This window comes from Bemisia tabaci, chromosome 10, assembly GCF_918797505.1.
Source record: "Bemisia tabaci chromosome 10, PGI_BMITA_v3".
Classification (NCBI taxonomy): Eukaryota; Metazoa; Arthropoda; class Insecta; order Hemiptera; family Aleyrodidae; genus Bemisia; species Bemisia tabaci.
In genome coordinates, this window is record NC_092802.1 from 31,329,669 (window position 1) to 31,347,824 (window position 18,156).

The following is an 18,156-nucleotide window of genomic DNA, read 5'->3' on the forward strand; positions in this document are numbered from 1 at the left end:
GTGAAACTTTGGAAATGGATCTTTGCAAAGGGTTAGTCATCACAAAAAATACAAAATATAAGAGAAAAATCCTCTACGCTTTACAAAATGTAACGTTGTTTAAAGGTACCTTAAAAATGACATGAAATGAAAAATATGAAAGATTGGAAATTTCCGTGAAATATTCCATGAAACAGGAGGCTGGAATATATATTCCATATTTTTCGGGGGTTGGAGTATGCAACTTGGGAAAATGTCCACAATCTTTCCGAAAAGTTCTTGATTTGCAAATCTTCCGGAAAAATTCTCAATTTACACATCTTGAGGAAAAATTTTCAATTTCTAAATCTTGAGGGCAAATTCTCGATTCGCTAATCTTACGGTGGTATATCCGGAAAGGGAGAAATGTCCCGATTCCGGACAATTATCCGGAAAAAGGGAGGCTAGGAAAACGACCGTGTTCGCAACTCGATTTCAGATTTCAGCGCTCACAATCGAGCCGGGAGGAGCACAAAGAGCTTCTACAGCTACACGTGTAGTCCTCACGTGGTAGTTGAGAAAAAGCCACGTGCTCCTGCTCACCACGTGCCTCCGAAATCTTCAGAACGGCGACAAGAACAAGACAAGGCTCGAATCCTCTCGCTTGACAAACATTTCAATTCTATCATCCCGTCCCTGTCCCAGGACCCTGCGTCTGCCACGGACAAAAAGCACCCGCTGAGTCTTCAAACTCCGCGCTCAGCGATCCCGTACAGTGAGGAACGCCGTATGAACCATCGGGCGTTGCCGAATTTCCTTGGGTAAATCACGAACTCTCGGGAAAATTCGTAAAACAGTATTCGAAAAACATGGGGGAAAACGGGAAACAAGGCTAAAATACACAATTAAAAAATACAGAGATGTTTCTTGGTCCTTTAGGAAAGCTACGAATATTTTTCCTTTACATTTTCAGGAACTTTAGGTAAAATTGCGAACCAAATTATCTGGAGATTGGAAGGAAAATATTTACGAATTATTTTCAAATTTTTATGGAGCAGCCCTACACAATTTTGACAGTAGAAGAACAAGGGGGGAAACGGAAAACAAGGCTAAAATACACGATTAAAAAACACAGAGATGTTTCGACTCAAAACTGAGTCACTTTCAGTCGGAAATACAATAAAAATTTTAAAAAGAACAACGATGAAAACCTGAGCCCCACATGGTGGTGGCCGGGATCTGAGAAAAATGATAAAAAACCAAAAGTTTTTTTTAAAGGTTTTTTTTTTAAAAAAATTTTTATTGTGTTTCCGACTGAAAATGACTCAGTTTTGAGTCGGAACGTCTCGGTGGTTTTTTAATTGTTTATTTTAGCCTTCTTTTCCGTTTTCCCCCTAGTTCTTCTACTGTTACCATTGTCTAGGGCTGCTCTATAAAAATTTGAAAATAATTCGTAAATATTTTCCTTCCAATTTTCAGATAATTTGGTTCGCAATTTTACCTAAAGTTCCTGAAAATTGCAAGGAAAAACATTCGTAGCTTTCCTCGAAAAATGAACATTTAATTGAGATAAATTTGGCAACTCTCGAATGTTCATACGGCGTTTTTCCCTAGCACGGCAGAGATGTATCTTAGAGTAGATTGGGGTCTATTACAGAACGATTGCTCTGGAGTTCTGGGAAACGGTCGCTCTCTTTTACCTTCATCGAAAAATGCTACTATGATAAGTTTACGGAGGGATGCAGATTATAGCGATCTCCGTGAATAAGGTCCTGATGAGATATCCCTAAATTATGAAATTATTTCCAGTTTCCTTATCGCGCTCTTGGGGGCCGTTCCTGAATTACGTCATGCTCCAACGGGGGGGGGGGGGGGGTCCTTGTCAGCGTTACGCGAAGTTACAGAGGGGTGGGGGATATAGAGCGAAGCATTTCGTAACGACTTTAAGTAATTTTTTTTTCGAGTTTCTGTAGAATATTTCGTGGTCGTCTTTGGAAGTTTTGAAGAATCTCTGCAATACTTTTTATATTCTCTGCAATATTTTTTGAAAAATACGAATCACTCACTTCAGGGGTGGGGTTTGCAATCCGCACTAAAAAATATGTAAAAATTCAACAAAAAAAAATCTCGCACTTTTCGTAAGCAACTCTGAATTTTTTTTCCCTTTCCCTCGTGTGTAAACACAACTGATAAAAATTAGTAACATGGACTATATTGATATCGTTTCAATGCTAATGAAGCGCGAGCTGATCATCGACACATCAGGACAAGATTTTTAGTATATTTTATAAATTTTGGAAATTTCTAGAGATATTCCTTGTGAAATTTCTCAATTTTAAATTTCATGAAATTGTGCAAACCTGCCTTCTCCTGGGAATCTGACGTTATTTCTGGACATCCCCTCAGGTATCTGAAAACACTGGTGTTAGGTAGGCCCCCCTCTCCCCGATACTCAATTTACAAACATACCAAATAACGACTTCTAAGAACACAACTTCGCCGTAACCATTAAGCATCTACAATATCCAAACTGGATTCATAGCTGCAATTCCAGAGAAGCCCTGAAGACCTGTAACACCGCGGATCCTTGTTGGCGAACGTTCGGTTCCTGGTAAATAATTCAAAGGAACGCACACGCCCTGATTGCCCCGGGCTCGCACTTCCGGGTTGGGAACTCTGCGAACTCTGCGAACCACCTGGGTATGCAAGCGACAAAAGAGGACCTGAATCCCAGAATCGCCACAAATTTCCAGGTAAGCCGCGCTTCAACCCAACACGGAAATTTTCGAATTTGCATTCAGCGGGCTAATTATTTAAATCGGTTGACAAAACGATGGACAAAGCAGACACATGTAGTATGGATCGATCCTAATGGTTGAAATGGGTGGTTCATTCGGACTAAGAGGGAAAATGATGAACTAAGTGTAAGGTTTCTTGTTGGATAGTCTTGTAGGTTTTCAGCAGTTTACTTAATTTATTCATTGCAACCACCCGCATCCACCAACGGGATGGCCTCGTTCATTTGTCTTTTAAGTCTATCGCATGGGCTATCAATTTCTATAATCAGCCCGCAGGCGCTGCTAAGTTGCATTCGGTCTTCATCATCAACATTCCATTGGCCATTGCTGAAATGAACGCGAAAAAGCTAGAGCTCCTTCATATTTTTGGGTATGCAATACACACATCAATTCAGCACGAATAGTTGCGTCCAGCGTTACCATCAATCCTACCACGTTACCAATTAGAGCGGTAAGGGTCAATTTTTTTTTTAAATCGGATGCTCCTCAAAATCCCACCTATCTAATTAACATGAAGTGAATGATTCTACCGCAAAAGCAAAGGTCGGCCCGTTGCAGAATAAGAAGGTTGCCGGAAAGCGATGAATTTGCGAAAATCGACCTAATTTCCGAAACATTAGTCGGCCAACATTACCACGCTAAAAAGCTGTACACACTGATTCAAAAAAAGCACAATGGTACATTTTTGAGCCGTATCCAGGGCCGGATTTACCTACTTGCCACCCATGGGCCGCCTGTATTCTGCCGCCCCCTTCTCATTTGTTTTGAAACATCATATATATAAACCGACAAGTAAACGTGCCGGAAGGGGAGGAGTGATAAGACGCGTTTACTCGTGTTGGATACATTTTTTGCGAAAGCCCTGTCAACACTACTAGCAAAATTTCACGGAACTTTGCGCAAAAGTTAAGTTCCGTAAACATATCTCTGTGTGGACAAGGCCCTCCATTTAGAAGAAATCAACCAAAAAATTATGAAAGAACAAACATAAATGTGATTTAATAATTTTAACTTCCGCCGCTGCGCCACGCTGATCGCACTGTGATTGGCGCAATGCGTGAAGTATTCCTGCAGTCTCGTAGGCGCTATACGTTTCACGCCAACCGCTCCTGACCGCACTGTGTTTGGCGCAATGTGTGAAGTAGTCATGCAGTCTTGTAGGCGCTAATATGTGTTACATGCCGATCGCCGCGCCGAGGGCTTGTCTTTTTCATCTCAAGTCCTCGTCATCATTCCTCTCTGCGTGCCAGCTCCAGGCCAAAATGCGTGTTTAGTTCCTCTCTTCACTCTACTAATTAAAGATGCTATTTCTTGTATCACCGAAAAACGACAAAATTAGAAATTACTATACTCTCAGGAAAGAGAGATTTCGTCCCCTTTTCTCATGGATAATTTTTTTTCTGAATCCGATTTTTTTATACCTACATTTTAAAAAAATGCAAAATTTGCCGCCCCCTAAATTTGCCGCGGCCCATGTGGCCACCCCCTTAGTCCGGCCCTGCACCAATGTTGCGATGCGTTACTCGAACTCAAATAAAATGATAGCTCGGAGGTTCGAGCGCCACACTGAAAAAAAATTGGCGGCGTTTTTACCAAGGTCCGTTGGTACCTTTACCATCTCACTTTTTGTATCAATTATTGGTAATTTTACCAAGACAGACTGGTAAGCTTACCTAAAAACCGGTATTTTTACCGTTTTTTCCAGGTGAGAATACCACTTTTATTGGTAATCAATTCCCGGTAACTTTGCCGTTTTATCTCGGTAATCATACCACAGTCGATAAAAAATATTGGCGTTTTTACCAAGGTCTAGTAAAATTACCGAGAAAGTTCAATAATTTTACCGAGATTTCTCGGTAAAATTACCAATTCCGTAAATGGTAATTTTACCAAGAAAAAACTGGGATCACATAGAACCCCGAATTCTTGGTAATTTTACCCTTTTCTTAGTAAATTCACCGATATTTTTTTTTCAGTGATGCGGCTTGGCTCCTTTCTGCAAAACACGGTGCACTTTTCTCACCGCACGCCCACCGTAAATTCTCACCGCAGCCCGCCAGGCTCGACTACAGAGGGTAGGCCTGCGCGCCGGGCGAAAAAAGCGATAGAAACCCACTCGGATGTGTGTCGCGCGGACAAGAGATTTCCCGCCGGGCCGAGCAAACAGGAGCCGGGCTTCGCTTCGGCGGGACCTTGAGTGAGTTCGATATCCGAAAGGGATCGGAAGGTTACTTTGAGGCTATTTCCTATATTGACACAAGAACGGATCCCTCTCCCGCTACCCCCCGCCCCCCCGTCGCCCTTAGCCCCCCCCCCCCCCCGCGCCCCGACACGCGTGTAAGCGTAAGCAGGGATTTCGCTGCCCGCCGGGTCCTGGGGGGGGGGGGGGGGGCGAGAAACAGCGGGAACAAACAAACTTGACCGGCGATGTTGCCGCCCGCCAGCTTGCGGATCTGCGGTTCGTCCTGAGGTCGGACGGAAAGTTTTTACTTTTTTGAGGCGGGTGTTCGGCGGGCCCGTCGCCAGCTTTTGGCCAAGTCGGGAGAAAAGTTGTTTTCTGCGGATCGTATTCGATAGTGGTTCGATGTATCGTTCGGTTCGAAACAATAGAACATAATCTCAAACAGAAACTTTTTTTTATATTGGTATGATACAATCTGTAGAATATGTATTCAGTTGTCCTCGGACAAGACGCCTCACATTTATGAACTTTGGCATATAAAAACGGGTGGGGAGGAACTTAGCATTCTAAATTCTCCGGCAGATAGCTCTAGCGGTGGTTCACAAATGAGAAGCCATGACGGCAAGCGGTATTAAAAAGATGTTAGTTGGAAAAGCTGAAAGAGAGTAAATTCGTGGCAAGTTCACTGTAATCTTGGCCAATTTGTACTGGTAGGAATCAAAAATCTATCAGAAAAAACTCGTTCCGTCAAACTACTCGATTGACTTTTGAGGCTATGTTTATGTTTTGGACCAATTGATATCGATACAATCTCACCCGTTTGATGAAACGAATACGGTCCATGTTCAATGTATTGTATAGATCGTATTTGATAGTGGTTAGATGTATCGTTTAGTTAAAAAAAATGGAACATTACCTCAATAAAAAATTGTAAGATCTAAGTTAGGAAAGCTTAAAATATGAGAAAATTCCTGACAATTTCACCGTTCTTTGCCATTTTGTACTCATTAGAATAAAAAATCTATCAAAGAAAACCCGTTCCCTCAGATTATTCAAATGGCCTCTGAGGCTATGTTCACATGTTGAGCCAATCGATATCGATACAATCTCACCTGTTCGATGTATCGAATACGAATTATCATAATGAGAATGATTCATGACGCCACTTACTGCTAGAGTACCCACATAGGGAGAGTGCGGACTTCCGCCGTGATAGCGAAGAGTAAGTTCAAAACTCAAGTTTTGAGAAAACGGGGCCAGAAGCGTCCGACCGGAAAATTTTATTGTTAGAAACCTTCGTTCTTTATCAAATTGCCACTGATCATCCAAAAGACTCCTAGAAATCGTTTGGGTGATTAAAAATCGACCGATATTAATTCAATCACATAAAAAGGGTATTATTCATTTTCATGTTAGGCTAGTAGTAGGTAAGACAGTCGTAATTGCTTTCTTCTGGATACTTTCATGGTTGCGTTTAGGACGCACAACAAACACATTTTCAGATTATAAATTCGCAGAGGAGGGCGGCACTGTACTTGAAAGCACTGTTTTGTTTGGCTCTCTGGAGGAATATAGTCACTTGCTGCTTTCTTGCCAAAAACTACGTAATTTTTGGCTTACTTGCGGCTTTCTCATAATCTCATATGGCTCGTTTTCACACAATTAAGATTGTTTTAGCTATTTCATTGAAATCATTTAAAAGAGATTAGACGAATCTTGAAGGAAACTCGGTTTCGAAAATTTGAGACTTACAGCTCTCCTCCCTATCACGGCGGTACTACTAGTGGAGCATAGAGAAAAAAAGGAGGTGTTTGCATCTTGAGGATTTGTACCCACCTACGTCATCAATGTAAACAAGACGCTCGTTGAGGGTTATGTTGACGCTGTAAAAACGGACCATAATGTCCGATTTTTTTACTTAAATCAACTCTTGGTTTAATTTCAAGCACTTTTTATAGAATGACTTTTTCCCTTAAATTACACCATTTCCAAGAAAATCGACAGGATAAAAACGTCGCTGTACCCAATGACGTCATCAAAGCTATAGATACTCTATGAAAAATTCCAAGATGCCCGAAATGCAAGCACCTCCTTTTTTTTCTCTATGCTAGTGGAGTACCTATAAACTTTGCAAGGTGAAAAAAGTTGTAAAATCTTAGCAACATTGGAATGCTCGTGGTCCCGTCTTGCAAAATACAATCCAAGTCATCTCGGCAAAAAGACACTCAATCCTCACCAGGGCCAGATTTACCGACTTGCCGCCCATGGGCCGCCTGAATTTTTCGGCCCCTTCTCATTCGTTCTGAAACTTCAATAAAAACCACCACTTGAACGTGCCGGAGGTGAGGGGTGAATAAGACACGTTTACTGGTGTTGGACACATTTTTTGCAAAAAAAATGTGCAAAACATAAATGTGATTTAATGATTTTAACTTCCGCCGCCACGCCGCGCTGATCGCACTGTATTTGGTGCAATGCGTGAAGTATTCATGCAGTCTTGTGTGGCACTATTCGTTTCCCGCAGACAACTGATGACCGCACTGTGTTTGACGCAATGCGTGAAGTATTCATTCAGCCTTGTAGGCGCTAATATGTGTTACATGCCGATCGCCGCGCCGAGGACTTGTCTTTTTCATCTCAAGACCTCGTCAGCGTTCCTCTCTGCGCCGCGCCGTTCCAGGCCACATTGGGTGTTTGGTTCCTCTCTTAACTCGACTAATTAAAGGTGCTGCCTCTTGTATCATCAAAAGACAACAAAATTAGAAATTAATACACTCTCAGGAAATGAGAGATTTTGTCGCCTTTTCTCGTTTTCAATTTTGTTTTCGGAATCCGATTTTTTTGTAACTACATTTAAAAAAATGTCAAAATTTTGCCGCCCCTAAAGAGGTTATGCAAAACGGCCAAAAAGTGGACCCCGGCGGGGTTGTAACGAAACTATGGGATGATTGTATAGGGTAATTTTGGGACTGCATCTGCTGCTTTAGGCGAAAACCGCAGGAAACAGCGGTGGCCATTTTTTTAAAGTCGTAACCTTCAAACACTCCATAACTTTCGCAAAAATGCAGTTACAGAGCTTCGTATTTATACCAAAAATGCGGAAAAGTTTGTTCTACTTCGACCAGCGCAAAGAAAATTTTATAATTGGAGTCCACTATTCCACGTTTTGGCCAGTGTTTTAAATTTTCATAATGATAAAAATCACGTTATCGCCTAAAAGTGTGTTTGCAGTTGGGGGATTGAATAAAACCACGTCGGAATTATGATCGTGTCGATTCCGCATCCATTGATATTTATACCTTTTCTGAGGGAGGCTTAGGGAATCCAAGTTAACAGCGATATAAAAATTAATTCGGCAACAACGCCCGACACCCGATTTTGACGCTCGTTAAGGTACGTGTCCGCGACTCCGGGTTGAAGGAGAATGCCTAATAAAACAAAATTCGAAGACCAGTTTCGTTTCAATGTTTTACGCTTTTTTGAAACTTTCACGTCATTTTTAAAATTCAAGGTAGCGCGGTGTTGCGGTTTCAATGAAAACCACCCTGCGATCACTATTGAAAGTAGCACTCATTGAAATCACTCTAGCTACATAGTTATCCTAAACGGACCATGTGCAACAGATGTTAACAACGTCCGCCTAATTCCGTCGGAAATTCGCGGAGAAGGCGGGTTGCCAGTTTCAAGGAAACCGCCGCCGCAATCACTAAAAAAAATGTATCACTCATTCAATCACTCCAGCCTTATTCTGTGATTGGAATTGTCCCGATTTATCGAATCGATGGTTTCTTCTATCACTTTGCAACGGCACTGGTGTCCGCAATACGAGGTATCGAATGTTTAAGCTACCGAATCACCCAGCGTCTATATTAGTTTTGGAAAGGGACCTAGATCCCATCGATCTTATCCGTACAATTATCGAAACCGGCAACACCAGCCGGCACTACTTGAATTTCTGAAAATGAAGTGAAAAGTTTCAAAAAAGCGTAAAACATGAACGGCTCGTCGAATTTTGTTTTATCTAGGCGTTCTCCTTCCAACACGGAGTCGCGAACGTACCTTAACGGACGTCAAAATCGGTGTCGGGCGTGTTGCCGAATTTTTTAATCGCTGTAACTTGATCACTAAGCCTCTCAGTTAAGTAAACATATCAATGATCGGAATCGAACGAAACAATAATTCCGACAGTATTTATTCAATCCCGCACCAACTGCAAACAACACACTTTTTAGAGGCATAACGTATTTTTAATCATATAAAATTAAAAAAAGGCCAAAACGTGGCAATATGGACTCAAATAAAATTTTCCTTGGCGCTGGTCGAGAGAACAAAATTTCCCGCATTTTTGGTATACATACGAGCGCTGTAACCTGCATTTTTGCAAGTTATGTGTTTGAAGTTCCGACTTTCAAAATAATGCAACGCGTTTCCCTGCGGTTTTCGCCTAAAACTGCCAGATCGGCCCAAAATGACCTATACAATCATCCCACAAAGTTTCGTACAATCCCCGCGGGGTCACTTTTTGGCCGTTTTGCATAACCCTCTTTGCCGCCATGGGCCGCGGCCCATGTGACCACTCCCTAAATCCGGCCCTGATCCTCACCTTGTCTAAGATTGTGCCACTTTTTTCCCCTTGTAATTTATTATAAACTGATCACCTGAATAAGTTTCATCTTTACTCCCGATAAACTATGAATTCAAGCCGAAAATTACCTTTGTAAATGTAATTTTTTGCGTAATTTTAGTGACTTTATTGCAGAGAATGTAAATTGCACAATTCTAGCGACATTGGAATGCTCGTGGCTCCTTGTTGCAAAATGGAATCCAAGTCATCTCGGCAAAAATATACTCAATCCACACCTTATCTACTTGCTCATTCTGCCGTGCTAAAAAGGAAAAACGCCGTATCAACATTCGAGAGTTGCCAAATTTCCCCGATAAAACATGTATTTTTTACAACATTTAGGCATATATTTTCTTTAAATTTTCAAATATTTTGGATTAAATTGCGTATGAAATTGTCTGAAAAATTTGGAAAATAATATTCGCAATGGAGATTTTGTATGTGTGATGAATTCGCGATTTGACTGTTGATTCTAGTGTAAAAGTTCGCGAGAAAAACGATGGTGCCACTGATTTTCTCTGAAATCAACTCCCAAGCTCAAAAGAAGCTCTCAAGTTGAGGCCAAAATTGAGGGGATATCCCACGCTATCCTGAGAGTCCACGTCTACATCAAGACAAACTCTCCATGCAAAGATACGGAGCAAATATATTGACAGGGCTGCCGTGTATTCAGTTTTGGAGTACCCAAATAAAGTGGCAGCCCTGTCAATGTATTTGCTCGCTATCTTTACAAGGAGAGTTTGTCTTTATGTAGAGGTGGACGCTCAGGATAGTGTGGGATATCCCCTCCATTTTGGCCTCAACTTGAGAGCTTTTTTTGAGCTTGGGAGTTGCTTTCAGAGAAAACTAGTGGCATCATCGTGTTTCTCGCGAACTTTTACACTAAAATTAACAGCCAAATCGCAGATTCCTCACACATGCAACATCTTCATTTTCCCAGTAAATTCGGTTTTTATCGGAGGAAACTTGGCAACGTCTGAAGGCACATACGGCGTTCTTCCTTAGCACGGGAGCATTGTAAGGCACCTCTCGGGGCAGCGGCTGGAGAATCGAGAGCTGTCGGAAGGATTCAGCGGTCCGAGCGGAGACGCGATCTGACTTATCTCCCTCCGCGGGGCGGGGTGGGGGGGTCGGCGGGCACCGGGGGAGGGGCGCCGGCCGGGCGTGGGCAGCGAAAGGGCGCCCACAACTCACGGCCCAGTGAGCAGTAAATGAGCCGAAAAATGAAGTGTCGTCAACAGTTTGTTATTTATTCGACTCGGGTGATTTCGGCCCGATCGCCATCGCCATCGCTACCGTAATCAACTGCCCGCCACTGCCGTCTAGGGTAAAACCGCGTATAAACCTTCAGGCGTTGCCAAATTTCCTTGAATACACTGGGGGAAAACACATTAGATCTAGAGTCCAGACTCTTGAAAACATTGACAAGAAAAAATACTCTTGATTCAAGCAGATTTAAGCTTACATCAAAAGGATCAACGCTGACTCCGAAAGTTTAATTATAGGACTACACAAAGTGCAGCCAGCGCAAAACGCGTATTGGCGCCTGCAAGACGGCAATGATACTTCACGCATTCCGCTTACGACGCAGTATCCACTTAGACAGGGGAATTAGATTGAGTCAACGATCGATAAAAAAAATGCGATAAATAAAATAAAATATACTGTGTGTTTTGCAAAGGTCCTGCAATCTTTCATTTTAGTGTGCGTAGTATTACCCGCACCGTTTTCGCGCTTTTAATGTCCACATCGTGCTCTACACTAGAAAAAAACACGTTGGATCTAGAGTCCAGACTCTTGAAAACATTGACAAGAAAATATACTCTTGATTCAATCAGATTTTTGCTTGAATCAAAAGGAAATCCGCTTATATTAAGAGGCTTGGTTCTTGATTTAAGCAAATATCCGATTGAATCAATAGTATTTTTTCTGTCGATGTTTTTAAGAGTCTGGACTTTGAATCCAATGTGTTTTTTTTCCAGTGTAAGAGACAAATTTCGCACTGGGTAGAGTCCCTTTATACTAGGAGTAAAGACAATGCGAATCTATTTCTGATTGGTTCCCGTATTTTAGACCTTCGCAGTGTCACGAACGGGAATAAAGATTACACTTTCACCCATTGCAAGATTATAAACTGGAACGGACCGGGGAATAAGAGGTACGGCAAGAAACAAATTAAATGAGAGTGAGAACGGAGACAGGAATTCGGGAACGAGTTGATCAAAGATTACAGCAAACGTCCGATTTGTGTATTAATTCCCGTTGGTGACATCCACAAGCCGCGTTGTCTCAACTCTCTCTGTAAGGGACTCTAGCTCTAGGTGAGAATGTTCTGTGAAAATTTCAAGTCGATTATTCTAATATTAATAATTTTAAATAGTTTGATTATTATTGAATATATCGTTACCTCCCGGCCAAATAATTACGAGCTCCATGCGACGTTTCAAAATTTCCATTTTATTACATACAAATTGTTGGTTAAATCTGTTTGAAAATTTCACTGAATTTTTTCGGCACAGCGATTCTGAAACGTCGCATGGCGCTTATGATACTTTGGCCGGAGGGTGACGATATCTCTATCACAATTATTATTTTAATATTCGTGTTCACAAAAACAATAAATTTAGAAAACCAATCTATTTTATAATTTATAATTTTGTTAATTAAAGAAACAAATATTGGAATATCCTTATTAATTAGCATATTTCGAACATGAGGAAATGACCTCATAAAATCATCACTAATACTAAAATTAGGTATACTAAATTCAGTATAATATTCCCCCCCCCCCAATTTCTAAGACAATTTTGATCGTGATTCAATCTAAGGTATCTGAAAATTTCAAAGAGAAATATACATAACTTTCCCCCGAAATAAATATTTTATCGGGGGAAATTTGGCAACATTCAAGTGTTCATACGGCGTTTTTCCTTAGCGTGGAAGAGCAGCTTGTCGATGTCGCCACCAGGCTTGCCAGGTACGATTCACCCTTCATCGCTTCTGATCCGACACGACAAGGGCGATGGTAGAGGCGTTGGGAACAGGCGTGCTTTGCGATATATCGATTGATCAGTCATTTAAACCCATGGAAAAATATCGATAAACAGAGTATTCGCCACGAACAAATGGATGATCGATTCATTACCACAGCTTCAAGTGGGGAAAATATCGATGATCGATCATTCCTGCCTCGCAACAGGTTGTGACGAACCCTTCTTCTGGTCGCCCTTGTTATTCCAGATCCAAAGGCAGATAAGGACGCAGACCCAGGCTGCCGTGCTAAGTAAGAACGCCGTATGAACCTTCACATGTTGCCAAATTTCCTTTCGTAAATCACGAATTTTCGAGAAAATTTCTAAATAATTGTCCTCCAATTTCTCAGATAATTTTGTTCGCAATTTTACCTAAAGTTCTTGGAAATTTCAAGGAAACATATTCATAACTTTCTTCAAAAATAAATATTTTCTGAGAGGAAATTTGGCAACTCTTGAATGTTCATACAGCGTTCTTCCTTAACACGGCAGAATGGTTCGGGAAAAAAATGTTCGATCTCGGATTTCAGCCCCCAATGGTAATTCTGGAAAACGTTTGACAAGAATAGAGCTAAGAAAAATTTCGAGTCGATCCGTCGATTTTCAGAGGTTGCGCATCCCATTTTAAAACGAAAAATGGAATTTTTCATAATTTCACCGGCGGACAACTCTGACACACTTTGTGTGTTCGGAATATTGGCTCTCAGTCGAAAATATCAACGTAAAAATACCAAATTGGAGCGGTGCGAAAGAACCCCGCACCGAACAGGGGACTCACTGGCTCTCGGTGGACTTTAATAAAACATTAATAGGTCGACAAAAAGTTCATTATTAGCACAAAGCCAAAAAATTTAACGAGCCATTTTAACGAGTAGAATCCGAGATATTCGCGATTGAGCCCGGACTTTTTTCTGTCATATCACAGCAAGACGGAAGATTTATCCCCTCTCCTCTAGTTGTCCGGCGTTTTCGATCGAACAAATCAATAAGTATCCCCGGCCAAACTTCCATCATAGTATCACACTATCGGTCAATGGAGATGTTGTATGTGTGAGGGATTTGCGATTTGACTGTCAATTCTTATGTAAAATTTCGCTAGAAACACAACGGTGCCACTGGTTTTCTCTGAAATCAACTCCTAAGCTCAAAAAAAGCTCTTAAGTTGAGGTCAAAATGGAGGGGATATCCCACGCTATCCTGAAAGTCCACCTCTACATCAAAACAAACTCTCCATGCAAAGATAGGGAGCAAATAGATTGACAGGGCTGCCACTTTATTTGGGGACTCGAAAACTGAAAACACGGCATCACTGCTAATGTATTTGCTCCCTATCTTTGCATGGAGAGTTTGTTTTGATGTAGAGGTGGACTCTCAAGGTAGGGCGGGATATCCCCTCCGTTTTGGTCTCACTTTGAGAGCTTTTTTTGAGCTTGGGAGATGATTTCAGAGAAAACCAGTGGCACCATCGTGTTTCTCGCGAACTTTCACATGAAAGAACAGTCAAATCGCAAATCCCTCACACAAGCAACATCTCCATTGGACCAAAGGAACCAAGCTACATCAGCTATTGCCAAATTTAACTGGACAATTTAATTTTTTACATGAAAACGGTTATGTGAATTTTTGTGCAAATTTCAGTGAATTTTCTTCATAGTACGAGACAAGTTCTTTAAAATTTTCAAAGAAATCCGCACAAACGTTCTCTGGTGAAAATTTAAAATGCCTCATAAATTTCGCAATACCTGATGTGCCTTGATTCTTTTCTGCTAAACGTGGTCCAATTAATATAATGGAGAATTTGCATGCAAATTTTTTATTGCTTCATCTGGAAGTGCTTAAAGAGCTGATTTCACGGTATTTTTTGTAATTTTTTTCCGACATGGGAAATAGTATAAAAATAGATTTAAAAGTGAGAAAATGCACCGGCTAGTGACGTCATCTGGCGGCATTTCCCATTTAAACACACGCATTTTAGCAGATCAGATCATTTTGTCTCATCTTCTCCAATATTTTTTCAATGGACCACTAGACAAGGTACGAATTTAAGCAATCTGATACATGTTCCTTAACCAGAATTTCACCTAGAACACGATTCCTGCAACGAAAATTACTGAAACCAACTCCGAACGAAGATATTAACGTTTTTATTTCACACTGGTTACGAGGAATTTGAACTGCCCGCTCACAAGAAACTCAAAGCTCTAAGTGAGTCAAATCGCGCACTACAACGGTTTCAGCAAGCTTCTCGATCGAACAATGTTCATTTCCCACCATGTGTTGTTCAAACTATAAGCAATTTCCTTTAACTGAGCCAAAGCGTCAAGATCGACGTTGCCAGATTTTTATATCGCAAAGACTGTCATGATAACGTTTAGCGCGCGATGTGAATCACGTGGTGCATTGAGTTTTCATGAGCGGATGGTTTAAATTTGCGCATCAAGAATCATGAAATATCTTCGTAAGGAGTTGATTTTGGTAATTTTTGTTGTGCGCATCGTGTTCTACGTGAAACTTTGGTCAAGAAACATGAATCAGAATGCTGAAATTCGTACTTTGTTTAGTGGTCCATTCATGAACCAAGGGTATTCTCGCGTTCAGTTCACTCAGCAGTTTCCACTTAAACACGAAATTCATCAGATTTCAGACACCTGCAAATTCTCTATTGAAAAATGAAGCATATGATTGATGTGGTGAGAGCTGCCAACGGAGTGAACAACGACAGGGTTCTTGAGCCTTAGTGGGATTAATTTAGTGTGGTATCGATAAATTGTTTTAACATCCCAGGAATTTGATGCAAGACTGTTTGCATGGTTCCGAGATTCCAGCGGAACGAAAGGAATCTTGCGTTACTGCCATTCACAGGAAGGGTGGCAAGCAAGATCCCAATAATTACAGAGGGATATCGGTCACAGGGACCCGAGTTAAGGTGTACGGCAAAATTCTAAAGCCGAAGTTTTCGGATGTTTCGAGGAGACAGGGAGTCAAGAGTAAGTTGAATTTAGAGCCGGTATCGGTAGGTTCACTGCCGGTGGCGCGCGGAGGGAACGATCGATTTTCGATTATTCCCCATTTGAAGCTATGGTAAAGAATCGATTATTCGTCCCAAGGGGAGCTAGGGAGGCTTTGGGACCATAAAAATAGGATTCCCCGGGGTCGATTACCTAGAGTAGCATCTTTATCCGGAGAATCTACGTCAGATGCAACCAAAAGGAAATAATAGAGGGGCCACTCTGTCCGTCCTCCTCTTTAGGAGATAATTTTTGGGCCTAAAGAAGACTGATTTTAGGTTTTTAGGGGTCAGTTTCACGTGAAATTTTCCGCATTTTTCAATTTTAATGGAATTGAATCGCAATTCTATCGGAACCCCAACTTTTAGGATCGAGACCCCCTTTACCTCCCAGGGGGGGTTGGGGGGGTTCGGGACCATAAAATTCGGATTCCGGGGGGTCGATTCCCTATTCAACTCCGCGGTCCCTGATTTCGTGCGACCTGAACCAACCAAGAAAGAGGCCTGGTAAGGGTGGTCTGGGACACCCTGTATAATATCAGAGAGTATAATCATTACTTTACAGTGTCAAATCAATTCTATGCGAATCAGTCACCCTTACAGCTTGCATCGCGTGTCGTCAATAGCTGACAAGACTAAAATATTTACGACATGAATCGATCGAAGACACGGAAAAAACACTAGATGCACTTGAGTAACTTATCACGCAGCAAATTCATGGAAATGACAACCTCTACGAGAATTTTTGATGCGGTAAAATCCCGCTAAAAACTCAATTACTGAACATGAAAATACAGATAAAACATTTGGCTTCCCTAACTATCTAGGTCACAAAACGACCTTTACTAAAACTGTTTTTGAAGATTTTCAAGGCGACTGACAAGGTGTTCAAGATAACTACGAAAACAGTCTAGCATTAGGGTTCAATCTGATTAAGGGATGATAGGGCTGTGAACGTTACTCTTCCGCAGCACGCATTTCACCGATTCAATTGTTTTACTTCTCACGTGGAAAATTCGAATGGTAAGAGATTAAAACTATACTTACATTATAGACACTCGGATCTAAAGCCGCTTTGTAAGGGTGCACTGTACGATTTTGAAAAATTCGCGTAAAGCAGCCAGAAGAATCTGATTTTTCCATATCTTAATTTTGCGTAGCGAAGGGCGCGGAATCGTACTTGCAAGGGAATTATGCATAAGTGTTCTTTTTCATGTTTCCTCCTCGTTGGTCTGATTTCCCTCAATACGCAAAGCATTTACATTTTGGCACTATCTCCGGAGAGCGAATGGGATCCTTTAACTTCAATAGCTCTGAACGCATGTCGAAGTATCGTCGACGAATCCAAACAAGAATTATTCTACATTTACGAGGACGGATTGCATTCCGAACCATCTTTCGAGCACTTTAATCAACAGTTGCATGAAACCTCCATTAAAACTATTTTGATAACCCATCATAGTTATTTGACAAATGCTGTCAATACCGATCATGGCAAAAATATCATATTCATTCTTAACGATGTGAGAGAGCTGATGAGCTTAATTTTTTACACAGTCTCACAACCAAGACTCTTGGAAGAAAACGACGAAAATGTGAAAAGTCTCAAATACGATAAAATGAGAACAGGAAATCAGCCGAAGAGTATTTTACCTCTGTACTGCGTGACTGTAGATGGGCGTTCTATTTGGACGCAAGTGGAAAAAACATGCAGTAAAGAGTTGAGACTATCATCAGCTGAATTGGAGCCAAATTCGATTCTAAGCGATCGAGTGTTTAATGCAACTCGAGGTTTGTACATCAACAAATTTGGAATTCTAAGAATTATCTGGTTTTCATCTTAAAAAATGTCGATCTGATTCTCAAACACCCGGAATATTCAGCACTATTAAAAACAGAAAATGGAGGGCAAAAGTACACTGTGGATATAGACCCGGTTGCTAGGTTGCTGTTCTGCTTCAAATTTTTTTGGCGCTTCTTCAGAGGACTGAAAGCAGTCATTTGCCACACGCAGGGTTGTGAAAAATATGATCCCTTCACGGAAAAACTCATTACAACTGAAGGTGAGACCAATCAATATTTTTTTGACTTTTCTTGGAGCGACATGCACAAAAAATCAATCAGCACATTCGACACCTTTGGAAAAGGTCATAATTTTAAGCTTATTCCGTCTTCGTCCTCAAACTTTGGGGTCGGACCGCACGAAGCAATATTGAATGACTTAAAACGTGCTGTAAATTGCACATTGACGTACCCATCATATACGAAATACATTGTAGACCAATTCAACAGCCACGGTACTGAAGCAGGCTTGAGATTCGACATTGACTTGCAGCCGATTGAGTACGGACTAAGTTTAGAAGGAACTAACTACTCCAGGTATGATTTTTCAGTCAGCTTTGATACGAGATCTCTGTGCTTTGCAACGCCACATGGTGGTTTTATGTCACAAGGTCTGGTGATTTTCAAAAGCTTTTCGCCACTCGTATGGACACTCATTGTTCTTACGATTGTTAGTTTCTGGATCATTCTGGGCACTTTCCATTACTTACAAT